The sequence below is a fragment of the Podarcis muralis genome, chromosome 16 (genome assembly GCF_964188315.1).
Source record: "Podarcis muralis chromosome 16, rPodMur119.hap1.1, whole genome shotgun sequence".
Classification (NCBI taxonomy): Eukaryota; Metazoa; Chordata; class Lepidosauria; order Squamata; family Lacertidae; genus Podarcis; species Podarcis muralis.
Genome location: NC_135670.1, coordinates 4,357,346 through 4,367,919, shown reverse-complemented (window position 1 = coordinate 4,367,919; position 10,574 = coordinate 4,357,346). Strand labels below are relative to the sequence as shown.

Below are 10,574 nucleotides of genomic sequence, written 5' to 3'. Positions count from 1 at the left end.
AGGGTGGGTATGTTGCTCTTCCCCATCCTTTCATGTGGACCCTCACAACAACCCTGCGAGGTATGCTAGGCCTAAGAGGTCCTCCAGGAACCTTACTGGCCAGGCAGGGGTATAAACCCACGCCTTGCCAGTCCAACACTCTCAAGAGCAGCCAATGTGGTGCCTTTCAGATGTTCTTCGGCTACAACTCCCATCATTCCTCACCCTCATTTATTATAATTAATAAAACGGGCTCCCAGCCCGACCCAGAGCAAGATCCTTTCTGCCGTCTGCCTTTATTAAAGAAGAAAAACTGGTGAAAGAATTAAAAAGTGGAGGAAAGAGATTGTGCTGGGGGCGGATACCCAATGCTACACCAGCTGCAGAATCTCAATGGGTGTGGACATAGTGAAAGACCCTCGGGATTCCCATGCTTGTGGGGCGGGGGAACAAAAGTTGGAGAGCTTTAAATCATGGGTGGGGATCCCTTTTTTGGCTCCACAGACCAGATCCTTATCAGGATCAGCCTCCAGGGGCCAAATTTGGTGTCAAATACGCGACATCATTTTGGCGTCATGTGATTGACAAGCGGGAGCTGAAATGCACCAGGCCTCTACGGTGCTGCTGGATGTGCCTGTTCTGGCGTCCAGATGTGCTGCTGTGGTTGTCTCTGCCAGACCGTCATCTCTCTCTCTTTCCAGCCCTCGATCTGGCAAAACATTGGTCCGTGAACTCAGCCGCCAGAGGCGAGCCAAGAGGTCTACTTTCACTCTCCCTTTCTCTCTCTCTCTCTCTCTCTCCTACCCCCTTGGCGCACGTTGTTGGAGATCATCCGAGCAGAAACTCTGGGGTGGAATTTCAGTATCGCCGGAGCAGCAAATGAATACTTAATGCGCCAGAACTTTCCCTGTCTTTCCGTAGACTCGGGCTTGCGTCAGACGCGGTTGCCGAGTGCTCTTTGGGTGTGGGGCATTTGAGAGATGCGGGGGTCCCTTGATAAAGCCCAGGGGGAAGTGAGGGGGTGGGTTCGCTGGAATTTTGTGATAGAACTGGGAAACTATGTGGTATATCTACTTAGGACCTCGTGGTGCCATAAGAACATCAGAAGGGCCTGGCTGCTGGATCAGGCCAAAGGGGTCCCATCCTGTCCAGCCTCCTTCTTTCACAGTGGCCAAGCAGATGTCCCAAAGGTGCAGCAGCAACAACTCTCCCCGCCTGCGAATCCCAATTACTTTTTGTTAATCCTCATCCTGGAGTGGGGAGTACACAGCCATCGTGATCAGCAGCCTTCGATAGCTTTATCCTCCATGAATTTGTCTAATCTGCTTTTAAAGATTGGGGGGGGGGGCGGTGAACATGCTAGAAATGCCGAGTTACCAGGAGCCAGCCTCAAGTTTTTTAGCGTATGCAGTGTATAAAAGAAATTCCAGAAATTTCTTTTTCAGGCGTTGAGCTGCATGGAATTCTTCAGAGCTTATGCATGTGGAGAAACCGGGCTCCTTTCCTCCCCTCTTCTCCAATGCAGAGGCTGTACTCTCATTTTTTAAAATCGCATTTCCACCCCATGTTTCCTCCAATGAAATTGCATTTGAGTGCTTGGGAGAGGTATATCTAATCCTGCCCACACAACAACCTTGCGAGGTAGGCTGGTATGCAAGATGCGCAGCCGATTGGCTCCGCATTCGGAAGCCGGCACACTGTCAGGTGCTGCATGCTGACTTGGGGCGCGAAGGCGATCTTCCCCAGACCGTCCCGGCCAAGCCAGAACAATTGACCACCCTATTACGCTCTCGATTCCCAGGCTTGTCTTCCAGATGGCCCCAAAGGCGGCTCGCAGAGCCCTTCCCACTCCCTGCCGCTTCATTGTTCGCAGGGGAACAATGGTCTGATAGAAAGCCGGGAGCTCGGAGGCCGCCGGTTGCCCAGGATGATCCCAGCCACTCGCCAACTGGAAACCGGAGCCCGGAATGCTTATTAATTCACGCAGGGCTGGATTTCTCCTGGCGACGTCCAGAGAGTCTTCTGGGCCCGAAGTGCCGCAAGAGATGTTCCAAGGAAAACGTGGGAAGTGCTGAGGCTGAGCACTTCTTAAAATTGCAGTTCTGGTTGCCTCACCTCAAACGGGATAGTGTAGAGTTGGAAGAGGGAGGGGACGGAGCAACCCCCCTATAGAGAGAGGTTGCAGTTTGGGGACTTTTGCGTTTAGAGAAAAGGCGAGTAAGGGGCAACATGATAGAAGTTTATAAAACTATGGAGAGAGAGAAAGTTTTGTTTTGTTTTGTTTGTTTTATTTTGTTTTGTTTTGTTGGGAAACCCTTTTATTTACACGCAAGACACGAGCCTTCCGAAATCCCCTTACTTCAGAGGAATGAACCGAGAGGAGTGGGTGGCCCCGATTCCAGGTCGGCCGTGCTTAACGGGCTTGTAAGTGATGGAGAACTCTCCCAAATAGTGGCCAGTCACTTCAGGCTTGATTTCCACCTGGTTGAAGGTCTTCCCATTGTACACGCCAACCATGCTGCCCACCATTTCCGGAAGGATAATCGTGTCTCGCAGGTGGGTTTTGACCACCTCAGGCTTCTCCAGGGGCAGGGCCTCTTTCTTGGCCTTGCGCAGCCGCTTGAGGAGGGAGTGCCGCTTGCGGCGCAGGCCGCGGTTGAGCCGCCAGCAGTGGCTGGCGCTGTACAGCTGCATCAGCTGCTCGTAGGCATGTCGAGGAGCTGGTCCGGGTCAGCACCCCGAGAGGTGAACTTCCAGAAAGTACACTTCTTCTTCTGCTTCACTTCCGCCATCTTGGCTGCAGTCTCCTCCAGGAAAAAGAGAGAGAGAGAGAAATATTTTACCTCTCCCATGACACTAGAACTCAGTGACACCCTGAATGCTGGAAGAGTCAGGATACAGTGGTGCCTCGCAAGACGAAAATAATCCATTCCGCGAGTCTCTTCGTCTTGCGGTTTTTTCGTCTTGCGAAGCAAGCCCATTAGCGGCTTAGCGGGCTTAGCGGATCAGCTGATAAGCGGCTTAGCGGATCAGCTGATTAGCGGATTAGCTGTTAAACGGCTTAGCAGATCAGCTGATAAGCGGCTTAGCGATCAGCTGTTAAGCGGCTTAGCGGATCAGCTGTTAAGTGGCTTAGCGGCTTGGGAAAAGGGGGGGGGAGGGAAAAAAACCCTGCAGGAACTCGCAAGACATTTTCGTCTTGCGAAGCAAGCCCATAGGAGATTCGTTTTGCGAAGCACCTCCAAAACGGAAAACCCTTTCGTCTAGCGGGTTTTCCGTCTTGCGAGGCATTCGTCTTGCGGGGCACCACTGTACTTAAATTAAAGGACTTCTTCACGCAGCACAGAGTTAAACGGTGGAACTCCCTGCCACAGGAGGGAGTGATGGCCACCAACCTAGATAGCTTTAAAAGAGCATTAGACAAATTTGTGGAGGAGGAGAGGGCTATTGATGGCTACCAGCCATGATGGCTGTGCTCTGCCTCCAGTCGGAGACAGCAGTGCTTCTCCATACCAGTGACTGGAGGCCGAAGGAGAGGAGAGGGCTCTTGCGATTGGATCCTGCTTCTGATTTGTCTATTGAGGCATCTGTTTGGTCACTGTGGGAACAGGATGCTGTGCTAGATGGTGTGGGAATGTTGAGGGTGGCAGGAGAGGATATATTGATTATTAACATCCTTCCTAACTTGCGCTGTCAAGTTTCTTTATATAGCAGAGTGCGTTCCCCTTCTTACGCAGCAGAAAGCTGGTTGCAAACTTGTGTGAGTCTCTTAAGACAACAAACAATTCAATCTGGCTTGCCCAGATTGAGATATGTTCTGTTATTCCTGGTAAGACCCCTTTGATCCCTCCTAAAAGAATAAAATGGGATGTGGGTGGCGCTGTGGGTTAAACCACTGTGCCACTTGGGCTTGCCGGTCGAAAGGTTGGCGGTTCGAATCCCCGCGACAGGGTGAGCTCCCGTTGCTCGGTCCCAGCTCCTGCCAACCTAGCAGTTCGAAAGCACGCAGCACAAGTAGATAAATAGGTACCGTTCCAGCGGGAAGGTAAACGGCGTTTCCGTGTACTGCTCTGGTTTCGCCAGAAGCGGCTTAGTCATGCTGGCCACATGACCCGGAAAAGCTGTCTGCGGAAGCGGACAAACGCCGGCTCCCTCGGCCTCTAAAGCGAGATGAGCGCCGCAACTCCAGAGTTATTTGCCACTGGACTTAACTGTTAGGGGTTCCTTTACCTTTACCTAAAAGAATAAAGACACAACAGTCTTATTTATAAGTAACAAGAAAGTAGTTTTACTCGTGATCAGGCAGAGCACAGTGTGATCCCTGAAGCAAAGCTTTAGGCTTAAAGTTACAAACATGTACAAACAGGTTTACCCCATATGGGAGATAACCTGGGGGATTGCTGGCAGCCAGCAGTCCAGTCCAGGTGAATTAGGACGTTCGCAGGACGAGAAAGAAGATCAAAGAGAGGGAGTTGGCTGCGTGACATGGCCTTTTACCAGGTCTGAAAGGTCACGCCCCCCTACTAGTCACACGCAAGGAAGGATGCTCCAGGCCAGGAGGAACAGGAAGTTTTGACTGGCTGGACCAACTCTGGCATGACCACTCTGGCAAAACAGGTAATGTTGTACTTGATTGCTCCCAGTGGATTACAACCGACAGATGGGACATTACCCTGATCCAGCCGCCTCTTCTTACGTTCTTATGCTTTGGCTGGTCCGAGCGCCTCTTCATATTACCCCTTAGTCTTGCCACCTCTTAAAATGCACACTTTAGCACGCAAATTGCTAACTCCATTAGCATTGACTGCTTTGGCAGGAGGCTTCCTGTGATTCCTTTTCCCTAATAATCTACATTGTGGCAAGGGATCCTCATATTCCTTGCTTCGGTTTATGACAGGGAGGGAATCCCTGCCCACTGTACCTGCTCTTCTGTTACGTACCGTATTTTTCGCCCCATAGGGCGCACCGGCCCATAGGGCGCACCTAGTTTGGGTGGGTGGGGAATAAAGAAAAAACATTTTATTTCCCCCCCAGGCGCGGGGCTGGGGCGGGGGAAGCCCGAGCTTCCCCCGACCCCAGCCCCCAGAACAGGCTGCTATCCGCAAGCCTAGGGAGCCCGGCGGGAAGTCGCGCCGGTCTCCCCCGGCTTGCGGAGAGCTGTCTGAAGCCCGGGGCACGCTGTTCAGCGCGCCCCAGGCTTTGGGATGCACGCAGCTCTCCGTAAGCCTTAGGAGACTGGCTCCCCAGGCTTGCGGATAGCTTCCTGAAGCCTGGAGAGCGAGAGGGGTCGGTGCGCACCGACCCCTCTCCCTCTCCAGGCTCCAGCGAAAGCCTGCATTCGCCCCATAGGACGCACACACATTTCCCCTTCATTTTTGGAGGGGAAAAAGTGCGTCCTATAGGGCGAAAAATACAGTGTGTGTGTGTGTGTGTGTGTGTGTTGCCCCTACGAATGCATCCTCCTCCTCTTCTGACAACTTTCCACCGAGCTAGTGAAACCTTTAGCCATAAAGCCATAGGCCTGCCGTGATTTAATTTGGTGGCTGGACCTCTGGGCGTGTCATTCCCCTCTCTCCAGCCCTTGGACCTCTCGCTGGGCCCCCACCCTTCTCTCTGCCAGTGCTGTGGGCCCCCCTTGAGTGCCTTCACGTAGCTGGAACATGTCCTTGAACTGTGATATTTGGGTGGAGAGGTGCGTCTGCATGCAGGGGAAATATCTTACTTTTTGCACAGCTGGGGTGTAGGCCTGTTGTGCAGAGGTAAGAGCTGCCTCTGTCGCCCTGCCTCCTTTCCCCTCTGGCCCCCGCCCACCGCTGGCACGCGGCCTCCTGAAGCTTGCCAAGAAGGAAATGCGGTCCTCGTGACTGAAAAGGCTTCTTCAACCCCTCTCAACCAGGAGCAAAAGGCAGATGAAGAGTCTACCAGGAGATCTCTGGGCAGTTGGCAGCTGAAAAGCTCCTGCTTCAGTTGTCGGCGAATACCAGGTGTGGGTTTTTCCTTCCACGGAAGGGCTTTGCATGCCAGGCTCTGGGCTCAAAAGGCATGCCCTGCCCCTCAGAGCCAGCTGTGCATCTGCCCATCTGGGCCACTGTTTTGAAATCTGCTTCTCGGCAGCAACAGATCCTGCAATCCTGATGTCTCCCCACTTTAAAGTACAGCAGTACCTCAGGTTACATACGCTTCAGGTTACAGACTCCACTAACCCAGAAATAGTGCTTCAGGTTAAGAACTTTGCTTCAGGATGAGAACAGAAATCGTGCTTTGGCGGCTCAGCGGCAGGAGGAGGCCCCATGAGCTAAAGTGGTGCTTCAGGTTAAGAACAGTTTCAGCTTAAGAACGGACCTCCGAAACGAATTAAGTACTTAACCCGAGGTACCACTGTATTGCAGAGTTACCAAATGAGGACGGTCTATTTTTCTTCACTTTTTAAAAAAAGCGTTAAGAACAGAAACTTGAGCTTTTTTTTCTCTCTATCTCTCTCTTTCTCTCTCTGTCAGTCTCGCTGTGGCATTTGCACCTGGGCAGGTAATATTGCAGGGGGTGCTGGAGGAGGAGCCAGTTGTGTCCTGCCAGGAAATCCTTGCTGTGTAACATGAGAGCACTTAGGAACCTGCTTTGCGGTGACACAGCAGGCAGGCGTTTTGTGTGTGTGTGTTTGGCAGAGCTGGGCAACCTTTGTGCAAGGAACGCTCCCCTTGCTCTGAGGTCTCTGTGGCAACTGGGTGAGAGTGACTCAGGATGATTCAGACACCGACAAGTGGGGACCGGGGGAATATCGACATCACTGCAGAGGTTTCCTGTTTGGGTTTGGAAACCAGGTGAAATCGGACAAGGGTTTCCGCCGTCTCTGATCCCTTGCGAAGAGGCCTTTTTAATGTCAAGATGGGCAGGCCTGCAGCCAGTCAGCTCAGCAGGGAGGGATGTACATTTCCAATCGGTTCAGTCAGAGAATCACGGAATTGTAGATTCCTGATGAGCATTCTTTAACACTCATTTTCTTATTCATTCATTCATTCTTTCTTTCTTTCACATGAAACAGCATTAATCCAAGGGAAGAAATGGAAGTGATAAAAAAAATTGTTTAATACAGTGGTGCCTCGCAAGACGAAATTAATCCGTTCCGCGAGTCTCTTCGTCTTGCGGTTTTTTTGTCTTGCGAAGCAACCCTATTAGCGGCTTAGCGGCTTTAAGAAAAAGGAAACAAACTCGCAAGAACTCGCAAGACGTTTCGTCTTGCGAAGCAAGCCCATAGGGAAATTCGTCTTGCGGAACGACTCAAAAAACGGAAAACCCTTTCGTCTAGCGAGTTTTTCGTCTTGCGAGGCATTCGTCTTGCGGGGCACCACTGTAATGGAAACTTGATAGTACATATTGCTTTCCTGATATACATAAAACCTCCATATAATTATACAAGAACGCATTATGCTTTGCCTAATCAAGTGTGTGTGTTTGCATTTTCCTGCACTTTATTACACCAGTTCAAGATAAAAAGCTTTATTCTTTTTTTTTCTTTTTAACCACACTGGTGTGTTAAATTTATTTATTTGTTTATTTTATTTCAGGACATTTATACACTGCTTGATTGTAAAAACAAAAACCTCACAGTGGTTTGCCATTATGGATGCATTTGCCTCCCGGGTTCCTTCCGGAGGAACGGTGGGATTTATTATTATTGCAAGGGGTTGGACTAGATGATCCTCAGGGTCCCCTTCCAACTCTGATTCTGTGACATAAAGCTGCTATCTATGAGAGGTCTCAAAGTCCTCTGTAGGGTGTCATACACTGTGTGGGCTTTGTGTGTGTCTGTGAAGGAAGCGCAGTGTTCCCTTCCTCCCCCCCCCCCCCCTTTTAAAGTCTGATCATTTTACATTTTTCTAATGGGCCCAACAGCTACTCCTTTCTCCTGGCCTCGTTCAATTTTTTATTTTTATTTTTTTGGCCCTTTGAACATAAAAGAAGAATTCCAACCATTTCTGTCCCCTCGGTGACTTGGCCAGACTTCTGGCTTCTATGCCTGCTTCTGTTTTCCATAAACTGGGGGGGAACGGTCCTCATTGCGTGATTTGGCCCAGTTTTTGGTACTCTTGGAAATAACACCATCTTCCCTGCGCACGAATAACAAAGCCTATCCCTGTGCTGGGGAGAAAAGCATCGTCAGCGAACCCAGAGCCAGGATGGGGGGAGCAGTCGGCCATTCATCTCCTCTCGACTCGCCCCCGCGAGGACTGCAAGCGGAAAACCATCATTAATAGCCGGCCGTAAATGTGGGGCGAAGTCCATCCATCCATCGCTGCGTCAGTTCTGCAGGAGATAATCTTAATACATAGACCAGGCTTCCTCAAACTCAGCCCTCTGGATGTTTTTGGCCTACAACTCCCATGATCCCTAGGACCAGTGGTCAGGGATGATGGGAATTGTAGTCTCAAAGCATCTGGAGGACTGAGGTTGAGGAAGCCTGACATAGGCTCTTTGGATGAGAGAACGATGGATATTGTGGCCGGTCCATATGAACAGGATGGACTGTTCCATCCACAGAATGGGTCCCTTCCAACCTTTCAGTGATTCTATGAATTTATTAACTCTGGATGGAGAGAAATCCTGTCTTCTGTGATTCCTGCATTGGACTAGAGCAGGCATAGGCAAACTCTGGCCCTCCAGATGTTTGGGACTACAATTCCCATCATCCCTAGCTAACAGGACCCGTGGTCAGGGATGATGGGAATTGTAGTCCCAAACATCTGGAGGGCCAGAGTTTGCCTATGCCTGGACTAGAGGAGCCTTTGGGGATCCTTACAATTCTACAATTCTATATATACAAACACACCCTTCCTCTTGGCATCAATACTGTCTTTTCCTCTCCCTTTTCCTTATGCCGACTTGGTTCTTACTCTCCTCATCCTTTCCCGCATTTGGAAATAGTTGTGCTGAGACGTAGCATAGTTTCCCCCAATCCATCTCAAATAAAATGATAATGGCGAGCTTAAAGGGATGCAGAAAAACATGCCCATGCATGTGGAATGCCTCCCCAGTGAGGAAAGGTCAAAGTCTCCCTTGTATGCTCAGGTTAGGAAGGGAGGAAGCGACTGAAAGATTGGAGAACACAACAGAGGTGTGCAAAATTATGCCTAGCGAGGAAAGCGTGCAAAGCCCTTCTGTGTTGGATCGCCTGGAGGCCTTCGAGAGTCGCCCCAGGTGACCAGGCGACCTGGCTGTTTGAAGCCTGTGCTAGATAGCCCTTGATACCCGCCCCTGGTGTTGGTTTCAGCAGAATGACTCTGGGTTCAGAGGTGGGGAGCATTTCTGGCCCTCCATGCTCAACTCCCAGTTCCGATCAGCCCTGGCAGCCAGCGTGACCAGTGGTTGGGGATGGGAGCTGCAGTCCAGCAGCAGTTTCCACACTTCTATCTGTAAGCTGGCCGAGAGACAGAGTCCTTTCCAGGGTGGTTCATCTTCCTGAAAAAAAAGAAGTGATGTGATTAAGGGAAACTTGTCAAAACAACCACACTGCCCGCTTTTGGTTTCACTTTGGTTTTCTTAAGGTGCGTTCTCTCTCTCCTCCTCTTGTTTTTATTGTTATTACTGGTTTTACATCTTAGTAAGGTTTGGCTCGGATGAAACCCTGGCCTCTTTTTGTAAAAAAAAAAAAAAGTGACACAGTCGACTTGCCCTAAAAGGCTTTTAAAACTCCCTTTTTTGCAAAATGGGAGGGGGTGTGAGATTAATGATGGGGAGGATATAACACAGCCTGAGAATCTTCCCAGTTCTCTCTGTCTGATTCTCACTTTTGTAGAACTCCCCCCCCATCCTCCTGCTAACAGAATTGCTCCCTGTTTAGCACCAACCTGTTCCACCTGTTGCAAACGGGTTATTTTATAGTTTTATTACCTTGCTGTCCATCCAGGGTGTTGCCTGTGTTTTCCTCCCCGAAACCCACCATTCTGTTCTCACAAGCGACTGTCCCAAGGACACCCAGTGGGCTTTGCGCCCTGCCTCGTATTAAGCTGACGGATCTGTCCCAGAAGAGATCCTGGGAGCTGCTGTTCCAGAGTGGATCTGGGTATCTGGTCTCTAAAATCCTCAGCGCCTCTGCCAAGCCTCCAGTTTCCAGAGGCGTTTTGGAAAGCAGGCGACCTCTGGAGAGAGAAAAAGAGACAAGTTCAACCTGTAGGCATTAAGCCAGACCTCTGCCTGCTGCCTTCCATGGCATCCAAGTGTCTTAATTATTCCGCATTAACTTAAAGAATTTGTGGGCTCCAGGGAGCGCTTCTAGCTCAGATAATAATACAGTGGTGCCTCGCAAGACGAAAAGAATCCGTTCCGCGATTCTCTTCATCGTGCGGTTTTTTCGTCTTGCGAAGCAAGCCCATTAGCGGATTAGCGCTATTAGCGGCTTAGCGGATCAGCTGATAAGCGGCTTAGCGGATCAGCTGATAAGCGGCTTAGCGGGTCAGCTGATTAGCGGCTTAGCGGATCAGCTGTTAGGCGGCTTAGCAATCAGCTGTTAAGCGGCTTAGCGGATCAGCTGTTAAGCGGCTTAGCGGCTTGGGAAAAGGGGGGGGGGGAGGAAAAAAACCCTGCAGGAACTCGCAAGACGA

At 50.5% G+C, this 10,574-nt stretch overlaps 1 protein-coding gene and 1 pseudogene across 3 annotated transcripts in view; one reads left to right on the top strand and one right to left on the bottom strand.

Moving 5' to 3' along the window:
- PI4KB (phosphatidylinositol 4-kinase beta) overlaps positions 1-10,574 on the top strand; it is a 53,478-nt gene that overhangs the window by 18,451 nt on the left and 24,453 nt on the right. The window lies entirely within an intron of this gene.
- Positions 2,305-2,786, bottom strand: LOC114586433 (small ribosomal subunit protein uS19 pseudogene; annotated as a pseudogene).